This window comes from Apteryx rowi, unplaced genomic scaffold (genome assembly GCF_003343035.1).
Source record: "Apteryx rowi isolate R43461 unplaced genomic scaffold, aptRow1 scaffold_138, whole genome shotgun sequence".
Taxonomy (NCBI): domain Eukaryota; kingdom Metazoa; phylum Chordata; class Aves; order Apterygiformes; family Apterygidae; genus Apteryx; species Apteryx rowi.
The window spans coordinates 842,778-861,097 of NW_020447619.1; the positions used below are offsets into that span (position 1 = coordinate 842,778).

Here is an 18,320-nt window from a genome sequence, read left to right on the forward strand (position 1 = left end):
AAAATCCTGTTTCTTTTTTTAGTTTTTTTTATTTTGCACTGTAAATGTGAAATAGAAGATAAATGGGAAGCGTCTATCATTTTGTAAACATGTAAATTGCAGACAGTTCCATTTGCCTTTTTCTGCACAGTATTCACATCCAATTTGCATTATGTGCTGTATCAATTCACTTATAGTTTATACTGATACACCATCATTTTAGCAATAAGTACATAAAAGCAGAAAAAAAGCTGTGTTTTTAAAATAACTGATTTACTTTCTGATTTGTTTCTCAGCTTTAATCTTGCATAATAGATTGTTGCTGTGGGCTTTTTTTCTTCCATGTGAAATACCTTTTAAAATTCATAAGCTCATTAAAAAAATTAATAGGTAGTGATAGCTGCCCTTCATTCTGTCTTTTATAAACAATTTTAAAGTGAATGTAGTGTTTGAACTGAAAAAGGAACTCTTGCCTTTATCTGTAGAACAATCCCAGTGGTAGATGCAGAACAATGATAATATTTCATCAAAGTGCTTCAAACCCAGCCGTTTCGGTTCATCTCTCAAAGGAGGGACAATATCTGTGATTAATTAGGCAATGTTTATAAAACAGTATGAAGATAAAAGTTTTAGAGAACTGTATAGTGTCAAATATTAGTAAAACCATTAAAAATGGTCCTTTCTAAACTTTTTTGTATGTATTTAATACTGTCAGAAAACTGTGCTTCCTTTGCAACCTAGACAGAAACTTTTAGATCAGACGTACAAGTTTCTCTTGCCTACACAAGAACCAAAATAATGTATTTTGGTTACTGCCTGCAAACAGATATTGGGTTGGTCTTGGTCCAAAATATATGAATGAGAAAAGGTGTTTATAAATATGATAGGAATGCTAGAAAACCCAGGGATCATTCTTGATCATTCCTTAACTTCTGTAAGAATTTCTGCAGAGTATTGTACATTTGAGGTGGTAAACATCCCTCTCTTTTTTTTTCCTAAGAATTAAGGCCAATAAATAATGGAAAATAATTTTTAAAAATTATGATTCTAAAATATCAAGAAGTTAGTAAGAACTTCAAAGTGTTTCCTTTAGAATCTTATGATAGAGATGTTATTTAATAGGAATCCATTTCCTTGGCCCAGCCTCACTGGTGGGAATAATGCCTGTACCTTCCTCATACCCTCTCCTGAGGACTGAGTTGGGAGAAGTGGGTAGGGGAAGAAAAAAGGGAGAGGAATCATCAGGAGCAAAGTCTCTTTTTCTATCCCATCTAGGTAGCTGATACTATTTCACACTCTTCTTTTTCTCGTGATGAATGTCCTTTAATAATGAGGAAAATGTTTTTCTCAAAAACTGCGCATATTTTGATTTAAAAACTGCTAACCAACAGTGTTTGGATGAAAATAATTGATGCTTCTGGCTTTGACAAATATGTTCAGAATGATCATTTTCTGATTTTTTTTTTAATTCTCAAAATAGAGCGTTTTCTTGCGGAAATTTCCATTTGACCAAAAAAGCAACTTTTTCACAATACGTAATTTTTTCTCTTTTTGTCCACAGCTAATGTGAAGATGCATTACTCAAGAAGGAATTAGGCTTTCCTAAAATCTGATTGCTATCACAAAGCATCCCGGTGTATCCAAAGGGAAGATGAATAATGTGTTTCACATAGACAGCTCTGTTGTGACCTTACTGTGATGTTTCAACCAGATGATTGATGGCTGCAGGCTTTGCAAAAGGGTTTCACGAAACTAAGAAGTGCAGATGGTGGCTACTAGGCTGCTGCAGTGGTATAACTGTTGGTGGCCAAGCAAGTCATTCGTGCTCTCCCTGTTGAATGAACATTTGCCTCTGAGAGACCTCCTGCCTTCTTTGTGTCTGCACAGACTCTTTGTGTTGAAGGCAGATGCTGTTGAGAAGCACCACACATAGCAAGTCTGCCAGCAGGAAAATCCCCACACTAGCTACTGTGGAAGCAAGATGTTGTTTAACCTGCATGATTCTGGATGGGGAAATTAAAGGGTAGGAGATTATTTCATAATTGCTCTGGAATATACTTCCAAACATGAACTAAAGGACAAATTTGGAAGGTTACTGAGCATGCATGGTGCCCACGGAAGTCAGTATGAACTGTAGCTGCTTAAGACCCTCTAAGAGCTGACCCAAATAAAGTACAAATGTCAAGCAAATCAGCTGAAAGGCTTGGGGCCTTAACTGCATTACACATGTCTAACTGTGTTTATCAGCAGAGTGATGCTACATCTCTTCTGCTGTTGATTTAGGAAGTCCAACTTTTCATTGACTCAACAGCAGTTTTGAATGCCCCAAGCATCTAAATAAATCTAATTACAGGAAATTCTTCCCCTCCATCATTTCACTTGCATTAATCCTCCTTAAAGTACTATCTCATCAGCAGAGACTAAGGCAAGTGTATCTTGCTTCTTGCTGGTAGCAGGGAGGAAATCACACACTGGGGAATGAGGCGTCCTTTCCACAGTACACCCATCTTATGTACTTTTATCTTCCTCACTGCAAGATGCTAACACTGATGAGCCCCATGGGTCCTAAATAGTCAAACACAATGGCACAATATGAAGATTAAGCCTAGAAAAAATTTGTATTTGTATTTTCACTTCTTTCCTCACTGAAAAGGACTGATTTTTCCATTAAAGAAAATTTTCCATTAAAAATTGCTTTCTGTGGAAAATTGAGTTTCTGATTAAATGAGCATTTTCACAGACAGAATTTGTACTTTCAGAAAAGGAATATTTTTTTCATTAAAACCTTCAAGCCCCAGTTTTAAAATACTGGATAAAAACACAGGGTTTCACTTCCTCCATCTTTCAGCGCTAAATCAACACTTTTGGCAGGAATTCCCTCCTCTGTCATTTTCCAAGCAATCACTTACCAAGGCCCTAAGGGCACCCACAAGCTGTAATTGTCCCAACCATCCTCAGCTATGAGCTCCACCCACATAGCCCCTGCCCATGGCCCAGGGGTCCATTTAAGCTCAGGTCTGGCACCAACAGCAGTTGAGCTGTATCATAAATGCACCTGTGTTCAACTCTGTGTCCTGGTGTGCTGGCTTAGTGACTGGTTTTCCTGGATGAACTCCAGGCTATGTTGTCTCCTAGCTTTTTCTCCTGTCCTGTCCTGTCCTGTCCTGTCCCTTGACCTGCCTCCAGGATAGACCTTGGACCTATGTCTCCAGCACTGTCTCTTGATGTTCCTGGTTGGACCTTGGATGTAACTCATCATTGCACCTTGTCTGGGGCTGTCAATGGGACCTGTCACTAGCACCATCTGCTCAGATCCTGAGGGACAGCGCCCTGTCAGTGAGGTCTCCGACATGCTGGGATCACCTTTGGCTTCCAGTTTATCCCCACTCCTGGCTCCTGTTGCCGCAGAGGTGGAGAGGTTTAGCTTGTCACATAGACACCAGAGAATAACAACAGTTCTTTTCTGTTGTCTTAAACCATGCGGTTTTGGTATAAGAGATATCCCAAAGGAAGGAGAGAGATTCATGAGCAAGGCCCAGATTCTGCCACTGAGACTGAGCTAATGTTGAATTAGGGAACTGTAATTACAATGGAGAAACAGAACCTCCAGTTTCTATTGATCCTCCCTCACTATGTCTCCAATGAAAGTGGGTCCAATTAAAGAAGTGTGCCAGGTCCACGTCTGAACACAAAATATTTGTCCATATAAATTGTATCATTAGGGTCACTGTTCTTGACAATGCTAGCATATGCTTTTAGTTGAGGCTGCAAAGAATATTGCAAAATTAAGGATGCAAACTTAAAAGCTGTCCTTCAAGGATGGTATAAATAGCCACTGGTCAGCATTATTAGATGTCATATTTGCTGCTTTATTATGCTTCTCACTCTTTCTAGTGCTTTGAAATTCTCTTTGATCCATATATTCTTGGAGTTTTCACATGTCCATTCTCTCCACATGGGTTAATGCACTGGAGTTCTTGACAGTGATTAAATTCARCATCCATTTGGGTGTTGCTACTGTGTGGCAGCTGCAAGAACAGACAAAATTATTGGAATTCTACCTATTGTATTCCCCAGAAGATTCACTACTATGGGTAAAAGCATTGCGTGGTGAAAATAAAAATAAGTCCAATAGGTTTTTGCAAAAGACAGTGAGAAGTCAAGATAAAAAGAAAAACGAATGAATTAAAGCTAACAGACAAGCTGCAGACTCTCAGTTTGTGTAATTAATTTATAAATAATTAAAAAGGGCACCAAAGGATTGATACTATTGGATCACCCTAATAAACAGCTGGTAATTTATTATCTATTACTTATTATTTTTTGACCAGCAAGTCAATGACCTTTTCTGACAGCATCTGGGCAAACAGCAATACTACACGGTCTGTTCTTTAAATTAAAAGAAATGCCTGTTTTAGCAATTTCCTCTGGCAGGAAAGCAAGCATATCTTCTTGTTTCATTCTTTTTTATTGAAAGGGCACTATCAGGCTTAGAATCCCCATTTAAATTTTTAGCCTCGTTTCCTAAGGAAATGAAGCTTATACGATAACACTGTCTCTTTCTCTGTCTGTCAGGTCCTCCTCAATAACTTTTAAACTGTTTGGTCAGATGTAACTAAATGTGAAAGAGGATGGAAAAGTTTCAGCTAAAACTCTGTTCTTAATTTTGTCAAAAGCAGAATCTGAGTAGAAGAGAAAGATAGGATTAGTGCTCTCTCTGAGGGAAAGCATGCACACTTGGCTGTTGGGCAGTCTGTTTGGCATTTGAGGTACGGCCAGCCGTCACATGAGCAGCAGCAGGCTGGCTGGCACACAAGTGGGCTTCTCTTGCCTTCTGTGGTGCACCCATCGAGCACAGTGGGCAAAGCTGCAGTAATTAGGAGGGGGAGCTGGAGAGAATGACCAGGGTCAGAACTCCACAGGAAACCACTCTTGATTAGTTCTGGTGATCACTGTTACTACTCATAGAAAATATTTGTTATTTTAGAGTATAAAATCAAGTTAAGGTGGTGTAAATTCATCAACATGCACTTACTTCACCAAGTTTGGCAGATGTGCTTTATTTGCAGATCATTTGAAAACTACAGTGCAAATAAAAATAGTAGGATCAAATGTTCTAGTGCATAAATTTCAGGCCTGATTTTTCAGTATTAAGAATGTGGAAAAATTACAGTTATATAAAAGGGACCTAAGCTCATATTGCAAGTTCTATGAGTCACTTGGGACTGGCTTTCCCAGTCTGATGAAGACTACTGCCTTATTAATTTCAGCTATGAATGCTGATTAAATTCATACATTGTCTGAGTGTAATACCAGAAGGAATCATAGTGGTCTTCTACCCTGACCTTTCACATAACACAGAAGACTTCCTTGAAATAATCCTTGCCTGCACTGGAGCATCTTTTTACAGGGGAAAAAATATCCAGTATTGATTTAAACATCACAGTGATGTACCACCACCCTTGATAAGATCTTCACTGTTCAAAAAAAAAAAAGTCTTTGTTTTGATCCTGAGTTCACAAAGTTTCCTGTGTTAATCATTGGATCTTGTTGTGCTTTGATTTATTACAATTAACATCCTGTTGAATTCTTTGTGTAGGTAATTCTAGGCTGATGGAACCATCTCTTAACCTTATCCTTGATATATTAAGCAGAAAAAGCTCTCATAGTAACTTCCTTGCTCTTACCATTCTCCATTTCCCTTTCAGTTTCTTAATGTAATTCCTGAAGTGGACAAACTCTTCCAATAGTCATGACAGAAGAGTTAAGCAGCAGCAATACCTTTCCTACTCCTACTAAAGGTTCACTATTTTTTGTCATACTAACTCTTGCCCTTGAAAGTTTTGTTGTTGATTATCTATCATGATTTCCCCTTTTCAGATGACCAGTGTTGCTATTCTCCATGCTAGTCTCTTTCAGAAATCCTGGTTTTTGCTCTTTTCCTAGATGTCTGACTTTACATTGGTTACTCGCTTGTGGCCACACTACCTGTTGGTCCAGACTGTTCAGTATCAATGGCCTTTTTTCTGTAATATATATCATTCTTTTCCATTCAGTATCATCTGGAGTATCAATGTTTCTGTTTCTTTCCCTAGGTTATTGATAAATATATTTAAAGGGTACATGGTAAGGAAAAAATGCTTGATGATTTCTCATTTACATTTATATTTTAAGACTTACCATTTTTCCAGATTTTAATCTATCTATTTTTGCCATGTTAACTTTGTAATATTCTAGTTCTGTAATTGCAATGTCACGATGTACTAAATCAATTGCTTTGCAAAACTGTTAGTGTATTGCATCAATACTACTGCCTGTATCAGCCAACCTATTTTCTTTTTACCTTTTCTTATCATATGTGATAGCCGGAAGCATAGACTTTGCAAGGAGTTCCAAACCAACACTTCTCTGCTCCAACTGGTGCACATGCCTGAGTCCATTATCCCGTCTCCAACAAGTATCCCAGCCAAGCCCTTGAAATTAAAGCAAAAGCAGCAAAAGATTAAACAAAGAACTAAAACAAAAAGAACTCAGTGCCTAGCATTCTCCACACTTCACTGTATTGTTGATTTACATTTTGGGCAGTTTTAGCTCCATCTATCAGTATACAATGGGCTGCTATTATTATTCCCATTAGACCTTCCCTGGTGTATATGTTACCTAGGCTAAGCAAGAAACAGAATAATGTTTTGATGCATCCTCAATCCACTCAGTCCAGTGGAGTCTCTTAACCGTTAGTAGTGAAGAGCTAGTGGACAGCAGTGTGTGACAAATGTGTAATGTGTCCATGAGAAGCCAGCTGGTTAAATCTTTACTCCTGGAACGATTAATGGGTTTCAGAACAGAACCGCTTTCTACCCTGTTTCTGCAGTCATAGTTATGTCTCTTTTGTGAAAGCACCTGCATTAAGGAGAATCAATTTAATCTAATGCCACTACCCAGCCAATATTTCTTACTTAATAACATCTCTTAAAAGAGGGTTTTAGATATGGCTCAGAGATGACAGAGAGCTGGAAGAAGCTTCTCTTGTGTTTAGTTGACTGAGGAATGAACAAATAAAAGTGATGGTGGGTCTTTTGGTGCAAATTGTTGAATTAATTTCAATAATATAATTGGGCTGGGAAAAGAAAAATCACGAATTTCAGTGTGATAGTTATTGTGGTCATTTAGAACCTACGACAAAAATAGTGCTTTTGCTCTGAGGCAGAGTTGCATGAAGAAAGTGATACTGAACTGGCTCTCCTGCCCTTCATAACCTCTAAATACTCCTTCCCCCATGCATGATTTAAATTGTCCCAATTAAATTCAAACATCATAAATTTTAAGCCAATTTTGACAAAAAAGTTGCCTGAAATAGCTTCTTCACTGGACTCACTGCAGCAGAGGATGTAGACACACAATGATATTTAGCTAAAGGGCATCAAAAGACGCACTTTTTTTTTTTTGTAAGTGTTTTCTTAAGAGAAGAGATATCATCTCTTTGAGAAGCACTGAATTAGCAGAGCAAAGATTAAAAATGAATCTAACACATTTGTTTCCAAAATAGGTAGCAAAAGATTGCAGATGTTAATAGGCAGTGTTTAAAAATTGTGACTTATTACTGCTATTATCATGCATATTTTCTTACCATGACAGTTTTCATTGTTATCTTTTCAGTGCATTTATCTGTGATTTCAAATATCATTAAGATTTTCATGGTATATTAACTTTCAATTATATTTAGTCTGTTCAGGGCAATAGAAACTGGTAGACACAGCACACATGCTGAAATAGTGTTGGTTGTACACTCCCTTTTTGTGTTTGTAATATGAATAGCCAAAGATATGTTGGCTATGAGTATCTGTAGAGTGCTTTAGCTCTCAACAATAAGGAGCAAGAGTTATTTTCCTCTTAATTTCAATGCCCTGATACTGTGTCAACTGTGGTCAGAGCAATTTTTTCATAAGCTACTAACGTACTGAGCACCCTAAAGTACTGCTAACATAAATAGTAATCTATATCCCAGCAAAACAGAATTTGAGAATCCCCTGAAATTTTCCAATGGGAATAGCTGGAATTTTTTGGTACATGGAAGAAAAAGCAGGATCCTGGTGGTATTTCAGTGTCCTGATCTTTCTTGAAGAATCTTACTCATCCCAACACCTATCTGCACCAAATTTAAGAAGCACCTTCTTTCCCAGCTGCCTAAGATCTGAAAGTGCTTTCCCTCAGAGCTACCCTGAGAATTAGTCACACCTTTAAAAAAGTATGACAAGGCTTGGAACCTATTCCCATGGATGCCACTGGATGTTGCACCATACAGGGGTATTGCTACAGTTATTTTCTACATTCCTGGTGGAAAATCTATGTATCTTGAGCATTAAATAGCATGTCAACAAGAAGAAAAATATTTCCCTTCTTCAGTTCATTGCACTGAACTACATTTTTATGCTCTGACACACACACATTTTTAAGTTGCCTTTCATTCCCCTAGCATTAATGAGCTCACAAGCTGGCAGGAAAAGCCAAATCCTGAAAGGGAGCAAAGTGCTCTTTATTCTGAACGGTTTCAACAGGAACAACACTGGGTTTAGAATCAAGAGCAATTGATTGTGATGGCTGAGCCCTTTCCAGAATTATGTCCCTGCTGCGATATGCACATCCTGTCCTGTCTCTTATTCTGTGACTGCTAAAAATCTTCCCAGAGGGATTTGTTCCTTTGAACAAAGTACAGATGCAGAAAATGGACCTAAACAAGGTTTAGATAATTGATTGAATTAAGTGGGCTGCATTTTCAAAAGCTATTCGGTTTTCTTGCAATTTTGAACTTATGTTTTGCTTGTTCAATGTTTGTAACACACTTCTCCTTTGCCTTCCTCCACTACTCACACTTACACATGCATACACATGCACACATTCTTTTAGTGAGATGTGCAGATGCTAAAGAAACATACATGAAACTGATATGGATACACACTTAGTGACAAAATAAGTTAATATACAATTAGAGATTGTATTTAAGAGATTGTAGATTGGTTTTCATAAATTGCCCTTATGCATCTGCAAAAGGGAGTTCTTCATGCAAATTTTGGCACACTTAGCCTCAAGTTAGGGAAAAAAGAGGTACAAAATTGACTTTTATGAAAAAAAAGAAATTGAGGAATTTTGTTTTGAAAGGCTTTCACAGATTGGAGTGAATTGAACAGAACCAGTCATTCTTAAATTTATTTTGCACAGAGTATGTAAATACAATCACAATTGGTGGCCCTTTACATTGCAAATTAGTCTTATTGACTGCATTGAGATTTACTTGTCAGTTTTTCCTGTGTAGCTATTTTAAATAGAAAGTCAGCCCTTTCAATATGGGGAAAATTAGTGTGGCCTGTTTAAAATTCAGTGCCACAGTCAGGTGGAACAAATGAGTTACTTTCAACAGGGTCAGGAGACTCATACATATCGTGCTCTTTTATCTTTACAGACAAGAATTGCTGTTAAAAGTGGGGGCATCCACATTGTCTGCCAATTAGTTGCCTCCCTAAGATAACAGATGTGATTGGAAATTTCTTGTTTTTTTATGTTGTATGGGTTTGTTATCATTCATTTTCTCATGAGGACTGGACTGGCAGTCATAACACCTTGGGAACACTTTGTTTTACTGAATCGCTGAACGTGAGCCCAGCTGCTTATTATCAAAGAACTCTGGTATGGGCAAAGCCAGTGTCAGAAGACAGCAAATGGAAGATTGTGGCTAATTTAACCGTTCTGAGTTCTTTGTTTACATGTTTGTGTAAAGTTAAGAATTTTTCTGAAGTCTGTTCTTTCTATTTTAGCATATGTTGACTCAAGAGCTCTCCCAGAGCAATTGTACAAATATTATCTTTTAAAGGAGGGTAGTTGATCGACCTAAAGAAATACTCAGGTAAGAAAGTCAGATAGCAATGCTGCCTATCATAACTTTCTGTGGCAGGTTACTTAAGGATAACAGTCTGTGGAAAAAATATGGTGAGGTAAAGCACTCTATCTAGAGTAGTAGCCATAAGCACACTTCAGTGTCTCTCCAGTACTTCTACTTAGGGACCACTAGATTAAAATGCTTTTTTAAAACAGTATGTTCTAGAGCTTGTCAACATCCAAGAGCTTTTTGAAAGCAAACCATGTTGATGTGTTTCATTTATCTTGTAACATGGAGAATATAGGACCATGAAACAGGGAATCACTTGACGAGAAGAAAGATGTAACATTTGTATTTATGCCTATGCTAGCCTTCAAATTCAGCCTAAGGAATGACTGGATGCAATAAATCTTCGGATTATCTTAAAAATATCAAATGTTGAAAACTGGTGATCATGTCAGAGGTTCAGTGCTGTTGAATCAGTGGTGTCATCAATATGCATGTCAAAGTCTTTCAAGATGATGAATGCAATAAACTTTTATCATCCTGTCAGACAGCATCTCTTTCACTTCTTTTGAAAAGCCCTTGTTGTCTGAAAAGTTATAGATTAGCTGAATACTCAAGRTTTGTCTCTATACCCATATTGATGCATTCAAAAGATTGTTCTTTGACTTGAGTTAGTTTTCCTTGCATTTGAGCCTATTAGGAAGTAGATTGGCTCTGTCAGCCACAGGAGGAACTTTTTACAAGTGTACTTTTAAGGCTGGTCCTGCCATTATTTCCCACTGTAAAGTATGAGCTTTTGTTGAGATTAAGTAGGAAAATATCATCTAGCCTGAAGTGCTGTCTCTTTTAGGAAGGAAAGAGAGACCTCAGGAATGCACTGGACTTAACAGCACATAACACTCTCATCCAAATTGAGCAAATAAGATTCCCTCCCTAGCAACAACAGAAAGAGTTTGTCTGAACAGGCCCCAGGAAGAAGTTGAGGTACCTCCAATAGCCTTGGTGTATCAGGGTAGAAGGTACTATACATGGAACTAGACAGCCTGCTGCTACTGATCCATTTCCAAATACCTGATGCCATCCTGTCTTCCTTCCCCCACTGCAATGATTGCCCACTGCTACCTCACCTGCTATGTGGGTGAGCAGGGTACCCTGCAAGCCCTTCCTGGATCCATGAGTTTTCCCTTTTCTTCCCTGTAGGCAATTCAAAGTGCAGGAAACTGGCTTCCCTGGAAGCTGTTCCCTTGCCAGTGGCAAGAGGGATCCAAGCAAATGCTCTCTTCATATTGAGGTTTAATAGATCTGCTGGCCTATGTAATTCCAAATACAACTCTGTCCTTATTGTTATGCTCCCACTTCTGTGTTGTATGAAAAGGAACTTTAAAAATTATGAACTGTTAAACACATCTTGATCATCTCTTGCTCTCAGGCCAACTAGCAGAAAATAACCTGTGTTTCTGCTATTAAATGCTCTTAATCTGCACATTGGCTGTTGCGGGATGGCCATTGGGAATGTTCTTTGGCCTGTGCTGATTCCTGGTCTGTGTATAGTAATTGCTTGGAGGAGTGCTTCTTGGCCATCACCAGAATCATGCTGAAAACCATTCTACGAGTAGGGACCATTGAATTCCAGAGCCCGGAAAAATTCCTTGACACTGTTTAATTTACTAGAGAAGACAAGCTTGGTGGACATACTACCATGCAGCTTCCAATTACAGGTCAGCTCATGTGCTTTTTGTGCAACAACTGTGCAACTAGCACTTTGTAGGTTTTTGCCATTCTCCTTTCCTGTCCTTCTAGGTAGCCAAAATGGCTGGACAAAGGGGAATCTGCCTAGGTCATATCATTCAGTTATGAGTCATAACTCAAGTCAGGCATATTCAATCAAAGTGGTCATAAATCATGAAGGCTAAAAAGCTCTGTTAGCTGTTGGGAAAGCTGAGGGGACAGAATATGTTAATTTACCCACAAGTTCAGAAATTTAAAATCTATAATGGTCAATAACACTTTAGTGTCATTATTATAAACATTTTTTCTAGGACAGTGTTGTCCTTTGTTAAAAGTTCATAACAAATTGCATGTAAATGGAGTGTTTTGGTCAGAAATATTCACAACAAAGGAAACTAACATCAAACATATTGTTCTTTTCTCTCAATTGCTGTTAGAGATGATAAGTTTCCAAATTGTGGTGAATTACAGTATCTGTTGTTGAAACAATTCCAAACAATGGAATCTTATGGCTATGTAAATTGTCACAGTTTTTTTAGAGTAAGCTGAGCTGTGCATGCTTCTACAGTGATCTGCCCTATGCTTTGTGGCTTGCTACATGCCTGTCTGTATTACTAGGTCCAAAATGTCCTTTTTGTAATGATATAAAGATAGTGAACTCTGTCTTCTGGGGACAAGAGCATGGTGGTTATACAAAAGTAACTTCAGTTTTATTGTCATCATTCCTGGCATAAAAGCTAGTATAACTTACAATTCAAAAGTATGTGTGTGTTCAGTAAATCCTCTAGGAAAGAACCAGATCAAAGCTCAGGGCTGGAAATGGAAGAATTAAAAGCCTAGACCAACCTCAGGTGGGAAAATGAGAAGGGAGAATGTTAATGAGTATACAAGGTCATAAACTTCTATTCAGTAATAGTCAGTCATGCTTTTATGCCGTTATTGTGCGCAGCTTCCCCAGGGCAGCTCGATGTTCTTGCTCAGACCTTTGCTGAAAGTTAGCTACAAATGAAGTGTTTTTGACAAAACCAGGGAGACATAATGAAAAACTGACATATGCATACTGTGTTTATGATCTTTTCCTGTACTGTACTCCAAATACAAATCAGGTTGTAACAAATATAAAAAATGCTCAGGAAAAAATTAGAAGGAGCCAATTCTGCTAACAACTGCTGGTGTGATCAGCTTGCTAATCATTTATCTCTGCTGTGAATCTAACTTGTAAGGGATGCTTTGCCTCTGCCTCAGGATTCATGCACGCATAGGAAGTCTCCGGTGGAGAGGCATGAGGCTTTAGGCATTGAGCTACCTGAGCTGAGTAGAGGCAGCAAAAATTCAAGTGAGCCAGGTTTGTCAGCTGCTGGCACAGGACAGGGTCTGGTAACAAGCACTCAACCCCCATAGTGGATAACTCTCATCTAAAATGAGTCATCTAGATGGTAGGAGTCTAGCTTAAGCAATTCATTGAGGTTCTGTGTATAGTTAGATATATCTGGGGAATATGTACTTTTGAGGGATAATTGATTCCACCTGTCGCAGACACCTGATTAGAATGAAATGAATGAACCTTTAGAAGTGTCTAATGCCTGAGATTAGGGTTAGGGTTAGTGTTCAGAGAGTGATGAAGCGTAGAGCTCCACGTGGAGTGGGGCTGCAAAGGGCATGCCAAAGGACATGCACGCCTACACCAAGTCTGCTCCCACGGCAGCTTTTCTCTCTGGGCCTTCAATGGGGCTGCTGGGTTCGGGTCTAGGCCCTGCCTGAGATTAGCGTYAGGGTTAGGGTTAGAGTTCGGAGAGTGATAAGGTGTAGAGCCCCACGTGGATTAGGCCTGCAAAGGGCATGCCCAAGGACATGCACGCCTACACCAAGTCTGCTCCCACGGCAGCTTTTCTCTCTGGGCCTTCAATGGGGCTGCTGGGTTCGGGTCTAGGCCCTGCCTGAGATTAGCGTTAGGATTAGTGTCTAATGCTTTGTGTTGCGAAAGTCGGAGACTAGACTGTTTGCTCAGATTAGATGCCTAGGTTTTAGTTTGCTAAATTTAAGTGAGATGACTCCCACTCCTGGTGTTTTCCTGCTATTCTTTCATTTCCTTGCCTTCCACAAAGGAAAGATAAATTCTCCTGAGAAAAGGTCTGTATCGGAGATGTCCCACATCAATCATGTTTGTTATAGTAGGGTGGCTGAAATAACATATTAGGGTCAAGTTTCTGTTCCTAAGTTTATTTATCACTGTCATATTTCATTCATAAGACTTGACACGAGTTCATCTGCTCCTCCATATGGGAATTCTCACAATTGTTCTTAAAGTTCCAATCCTCTCTCGTATCATTCAGACCAATGTATTTCCAATATTGGGACTGTCATGCTGCACGATATATGTTCCCTGGACAGCTAGCATGGTAGAAGATCTGATTAGAAGTATGTGCAGGATATAAATAAACTAGATTAGAGGGAAGTGCTAAATCTGGGCTTCAAAGAAAGTTCAAAGGATATAAAGGAGCTCAGGGAATAATAGGAATGATTAAACCAGTAGCGTTACTGAGAAAATGAACTATCTCCTATGTTGAGGCTATAATTTAACCTTCTTAGCCTCCATTGAGCATTACATGCATAATGCTAATCTAAACTTATGGAAGCAAACTCATGGAAGTAAAAGGGTTCCTTTAGCTGTTGTTATGTATGCAAATCCTAGGCAACATATCACTAAGACTACATAGACCAAATAGAAAGAAAGATGCGAAAGTAAAATTCCCACATTGATACCAGTCCAGACACTACATGTGTTGACTGTACTTATTGTCTCTCTTATTTGAATTTATTTTCCTCTTGTTCTTAAGAGTTGTTTAATATATGAGACTGATTGCCTGTCATAAATCATACAGGCTGTTCAAAAGGAGAAAAGTAATAGCACTGTTAGCTATGTTACCTCTTCCATTTCCAGGCTTTTCCCTTGAAGAAGTTGCCTTACCTCATGGAATTTTACGTTTTTATGAATTCAAGCAGAATAGGCTGGCAACGATAAAGACAGAAAAGAAAGATAAATACAGTACTTCAAGGTCACTTTGTGGTTTAGGATATACAGCCAAGACTTCTGGAAATGCTATAAAAACTGTCACTTTTCAGGGTATGGGCTAGTGTCTGTCTTGAAAGAAACCTTCCCCAGTGTTGAGGTATTTGACTGCTAGCTATCAGCAGTAAGCCTTTCCTTTTACTGAAATTGCTGAACAGTATCAGAAGTGGAAGAGTGGGTGGGTTACTTGCTGTTCATGGCAATTCTTGTGCTTCCAGTAGCCTTCCCACCGCCAGTATACCACACAAGTCAGACACATGGGCAGGAGAAGTTGGATCCCACAGAGAGAGCATCCTTGACTCCTGTGTCACAAGATGCTTCCCAGACTCTCTTTCTCTGGATTATTAGAAGAGGATCAGAGATAAAAATCTCTTAAGGTACTTGAATAGCTCTTTTTTTTCAACATTTGTGACAGTATATTATATATGGTGTACAGGATAGGTACTGCAAGGTAGAAACTCTGCTAGCAAATAGTTAACACATTCAGTCACAGTATTTCTTATGCATTCAGCAGGGAAATGCAGGTAAGACTCGAGCAAAAGATGTGTGACATAGACACATCACAGCTGGCTTTGTAGGGGTTTAGTCCTGTATGGAATATTGTGAAATCTATTCTATTTACCATGCATAAGTATGGTTAGTAGGGAACAAAACCAGTCAAAATAAAAGAGAAAATAGAAAATTTAAGGCAGGTGCAGAAAGAGCATCCTTTTTCTTCTGGCATTGATGGTTTTTTTCCCGTTTACAAGCAATTGTTTCCACTTGTGAATGTCTGACAGAAACAAGTTCTTGCAACTGGGATTTTTTTCTGGTTCCACTTCATGGAGAAAGGCATGCTTTGAAACCCTCAGGCTCTGAGGACACTCCAGGTCTGACCCCTTTATTTCCCAGTATTATGGTGGCTACAGACAAGCTGCCCCTTTGTAGCTCAGTCAATGCTGCAACAGAAAGGGCCAAAAGAGGGCACGGAGTAAGCTCCCTCTGCAGCAATCTTGAGCCCTGAAAGTCAGTGAAAGAGCACAAAGAGTGATAGAGAGACATATAGTATTTGCTCCAGCAATCCCCAGTGCACTGTACATTTATAAGTACTACCCCCTAGCCTGGAGCTTTGATGTACCAGACAGCAAAACAGCCATGCTCAGCTTGCAAACCTCTAGACAGATAGGAAAATAATTCCTCTTCAGTGCCAGACAGGGATGACAGGGTATCGGTTGCTGAAAACTAAAGCTGAAATGATTTCAAATGGCAAGTTTCTTGTTATCGCACTAAATTCTTATTGCTTTTTTGTGTCATTCAGCAAGCATTGGACAGAAATAGTTACATAATTGGTCCATCAATAAAAAGAAAATGTTTTCCTTTGTTTATTTTATGTAAAACAAATGATAGTAGAGTTAATGGAATCAAACCCATTTAAAGACTCTCTGACTCACATGTGGTAGAAATTACTGCTCTCCTGACACAGTAACATTTTTAACTAAAAACACCTAACAAATGGGATTATTATTATCCTACCGGTAGGAATACTGGCTGGGTGTTCTGAATTTTGCTTTTGTATGCTGAGGTCTAAACATTTATAAACACCATCCTCGGCTCTTCTGTGGTGTGTGTTCCCAGTAGCGAGGACCCTGCCACCAAAGCTACATCTTGCTGCAGACCTTTGCTGCAGACCTTTGCTCAAGTTTCCCTTGCATGCAGTTCCTAGCCCTAGGAGCTACTAACAGAAGTGAAGGGTGTGCAAACCAGCACTGTTGTCTGTGCAAGTCTGCTAATGCTTCTGCACGTTTGACTAAGCAGGTGAGTATACCCACTTAAATCAAGGACCAAGTCAAGCAAGAGCGTAATTGTTTCAAGGAATGCAGCCTAAGCCAACAGCGCTGAGGAAGGGACAAAATGCTCCAGTCATCAGCAGAGGAGAGGTTAGTTCTGAAATTTAATAATGTTAATTTCTGTGCTGAATAATTCCAATACTTATTGTTTTAAGAGCTGATGTAATGTGCATAATTCCATAAACCTAAACTGCCTCCTATACTCATAAACGTCAAAAGTTCCAGTTCTCCTCAGCCTAGCTCTAAAAATTAACACTCTCTCTCCCTCTCTCTGACAAATTCCGTAACATGATATAAAATTTCGCAGTACTTCAGGAATATTAATAATGTAGGAGCTGTATAAAATAATTGAAAATAATATCAAATTAAAATAATGCAGGAGATGTTGTAGTAATAGTATTATTCATTTTTATATTTAATTCAATAAAAATCTTCACCTCAAAATGTATCTGAAGGTGCCTTAGTATTTCCACCTTAGAACACCTCAAAGTGAGAATTTAGGTCTTGTGACTAGGTAACCCAGAGCCTCAGCTATGATGGTTTTATTTCTGTGAAGTAGCTTTTTTTCTAAGAAGGCATTTTTGGTTTTTCTTGTTGACATTTTCTGTATTGATGTTTCTAAATGAAACCCGTATCAAAGTTGGCCAAAAGTCTTTTGGTCTAGTAGCAGTAGTGTAGGGGTAACCACAAGAAACTCTCTTATTCTGAATCTCCTATGGCACAAGCATGATAAACCAAATCCTGAAATATTTGTGCAAGTATCCCAACTGATTTCAAGATGATCTGCCCCCTTTTATTGTCTTTTTAAAGTGATAATTTTTGCTACTGCAGTAGAATGTTCACTTTTTTGCATCTCTCTGAATGAAACACGACATCAAAAAATACAGACAGCAAAATGCTTACAAATTTCCAAAGAAATGGTCTCCTTCTTTCCCTCTGAATGAATTATTTTTTACAGTCAGAACTTGGCACCAGCAGGCAAAATTCATCCAAAGGCGTTTGCAAGTCAGGTTTGTATTTGCCAATTGGTTTTGGGGAGCGTGGTGAAATTTAGGGAAGTTGTGTCCTACAGTAGGCTTTTTTTTTTTTTTTTTGTCTTCCCAAATACTGGCTCAGAGTTAGTTTTCCACTTTTATTTTAACCAGGACTTAAGCTCTGGAGGGAGTGCTAAGAAGTCAGTGTTGTGTCCAAATGCAGATATAATGTCAAAACAACTGGCACGCTGGACGACATCCAATTCCTCAGGGGCTGCCCTCACATATGGAGTGTTGCCTGCCATGATAAGCCTTTGCTCTCCAGGTCCTCTCTGGCCTGCAGTGCCAAGACCGGGCTGAACAGAAGCAGTTGCTTCTCCTCTCCTCCTGCAGCCTGTTTCAATCCACAATCCCACCAGCAACCACCAGAAAAGCTCCTGCTGCCTCTCCTTGGGAAAGCACAGCCTTCCCAAGGCCCAGCTGACAGGAAAAGGATCCCAGTAGCCTGAAACTACGGTGAGAGATGTAGAAGCAGCAGCCTGTTGGTGATGGGGACTCTTCTGTATGTATTAATGCACCTTTCTTCCCCAGGCTTTCTGACCTTAACTCCTCAGTATCATCTTCCGTCCCTCCTGGAGTCTAGCTGGATTGCAGGGCAGGTTGGACCTGTACTACGGAGAGTGGTTTGGAAGAAATTCCCTTGGGATAAGGAGCCTGGCGTTTCCATCTTCCCATGAGCAGGGGTAAGACGAACAGGGGGATGTTCATCTAGAATTCCTGATGGACTGTAGCTCCGTAAGAGAAAAAAAAAAAAATTTCTACCTACAGATGTAAAGCAATACAGTGAACTTTATGTACTTTATATC

The 18,320-nt window shown here is 39.1% G+C and overlaps 1 long non-coding RNA gene across 4 annotated transcripts in view; it reads left to right on the forward strand.

The window, feature by feature from the left end:
• Nucleotides 1-17,790: 17,790 nt before the first annotated feature.
• LOC112961777 overlaps nucleotides 17,791-18,320 on the forward strand; it is a 31,256-nt gene continuing 30,726 nt past the window's right edge. For all 4 annotated transcript variants that reach the window (XR_003252110.1, XR_003252109.1, XR_003252111.1 and 1 more), the window contains exons 1-2: nucleotides 17,791-17,970; nucleotides 18,046-18,197. This is a non-coding gene — a long non-coding RNA (uncharacterized LOC112961777). The remainder of the gene's footprint in view (nucleotides 17,971-18,045; nucleotides 18,198-18,320) is intronic.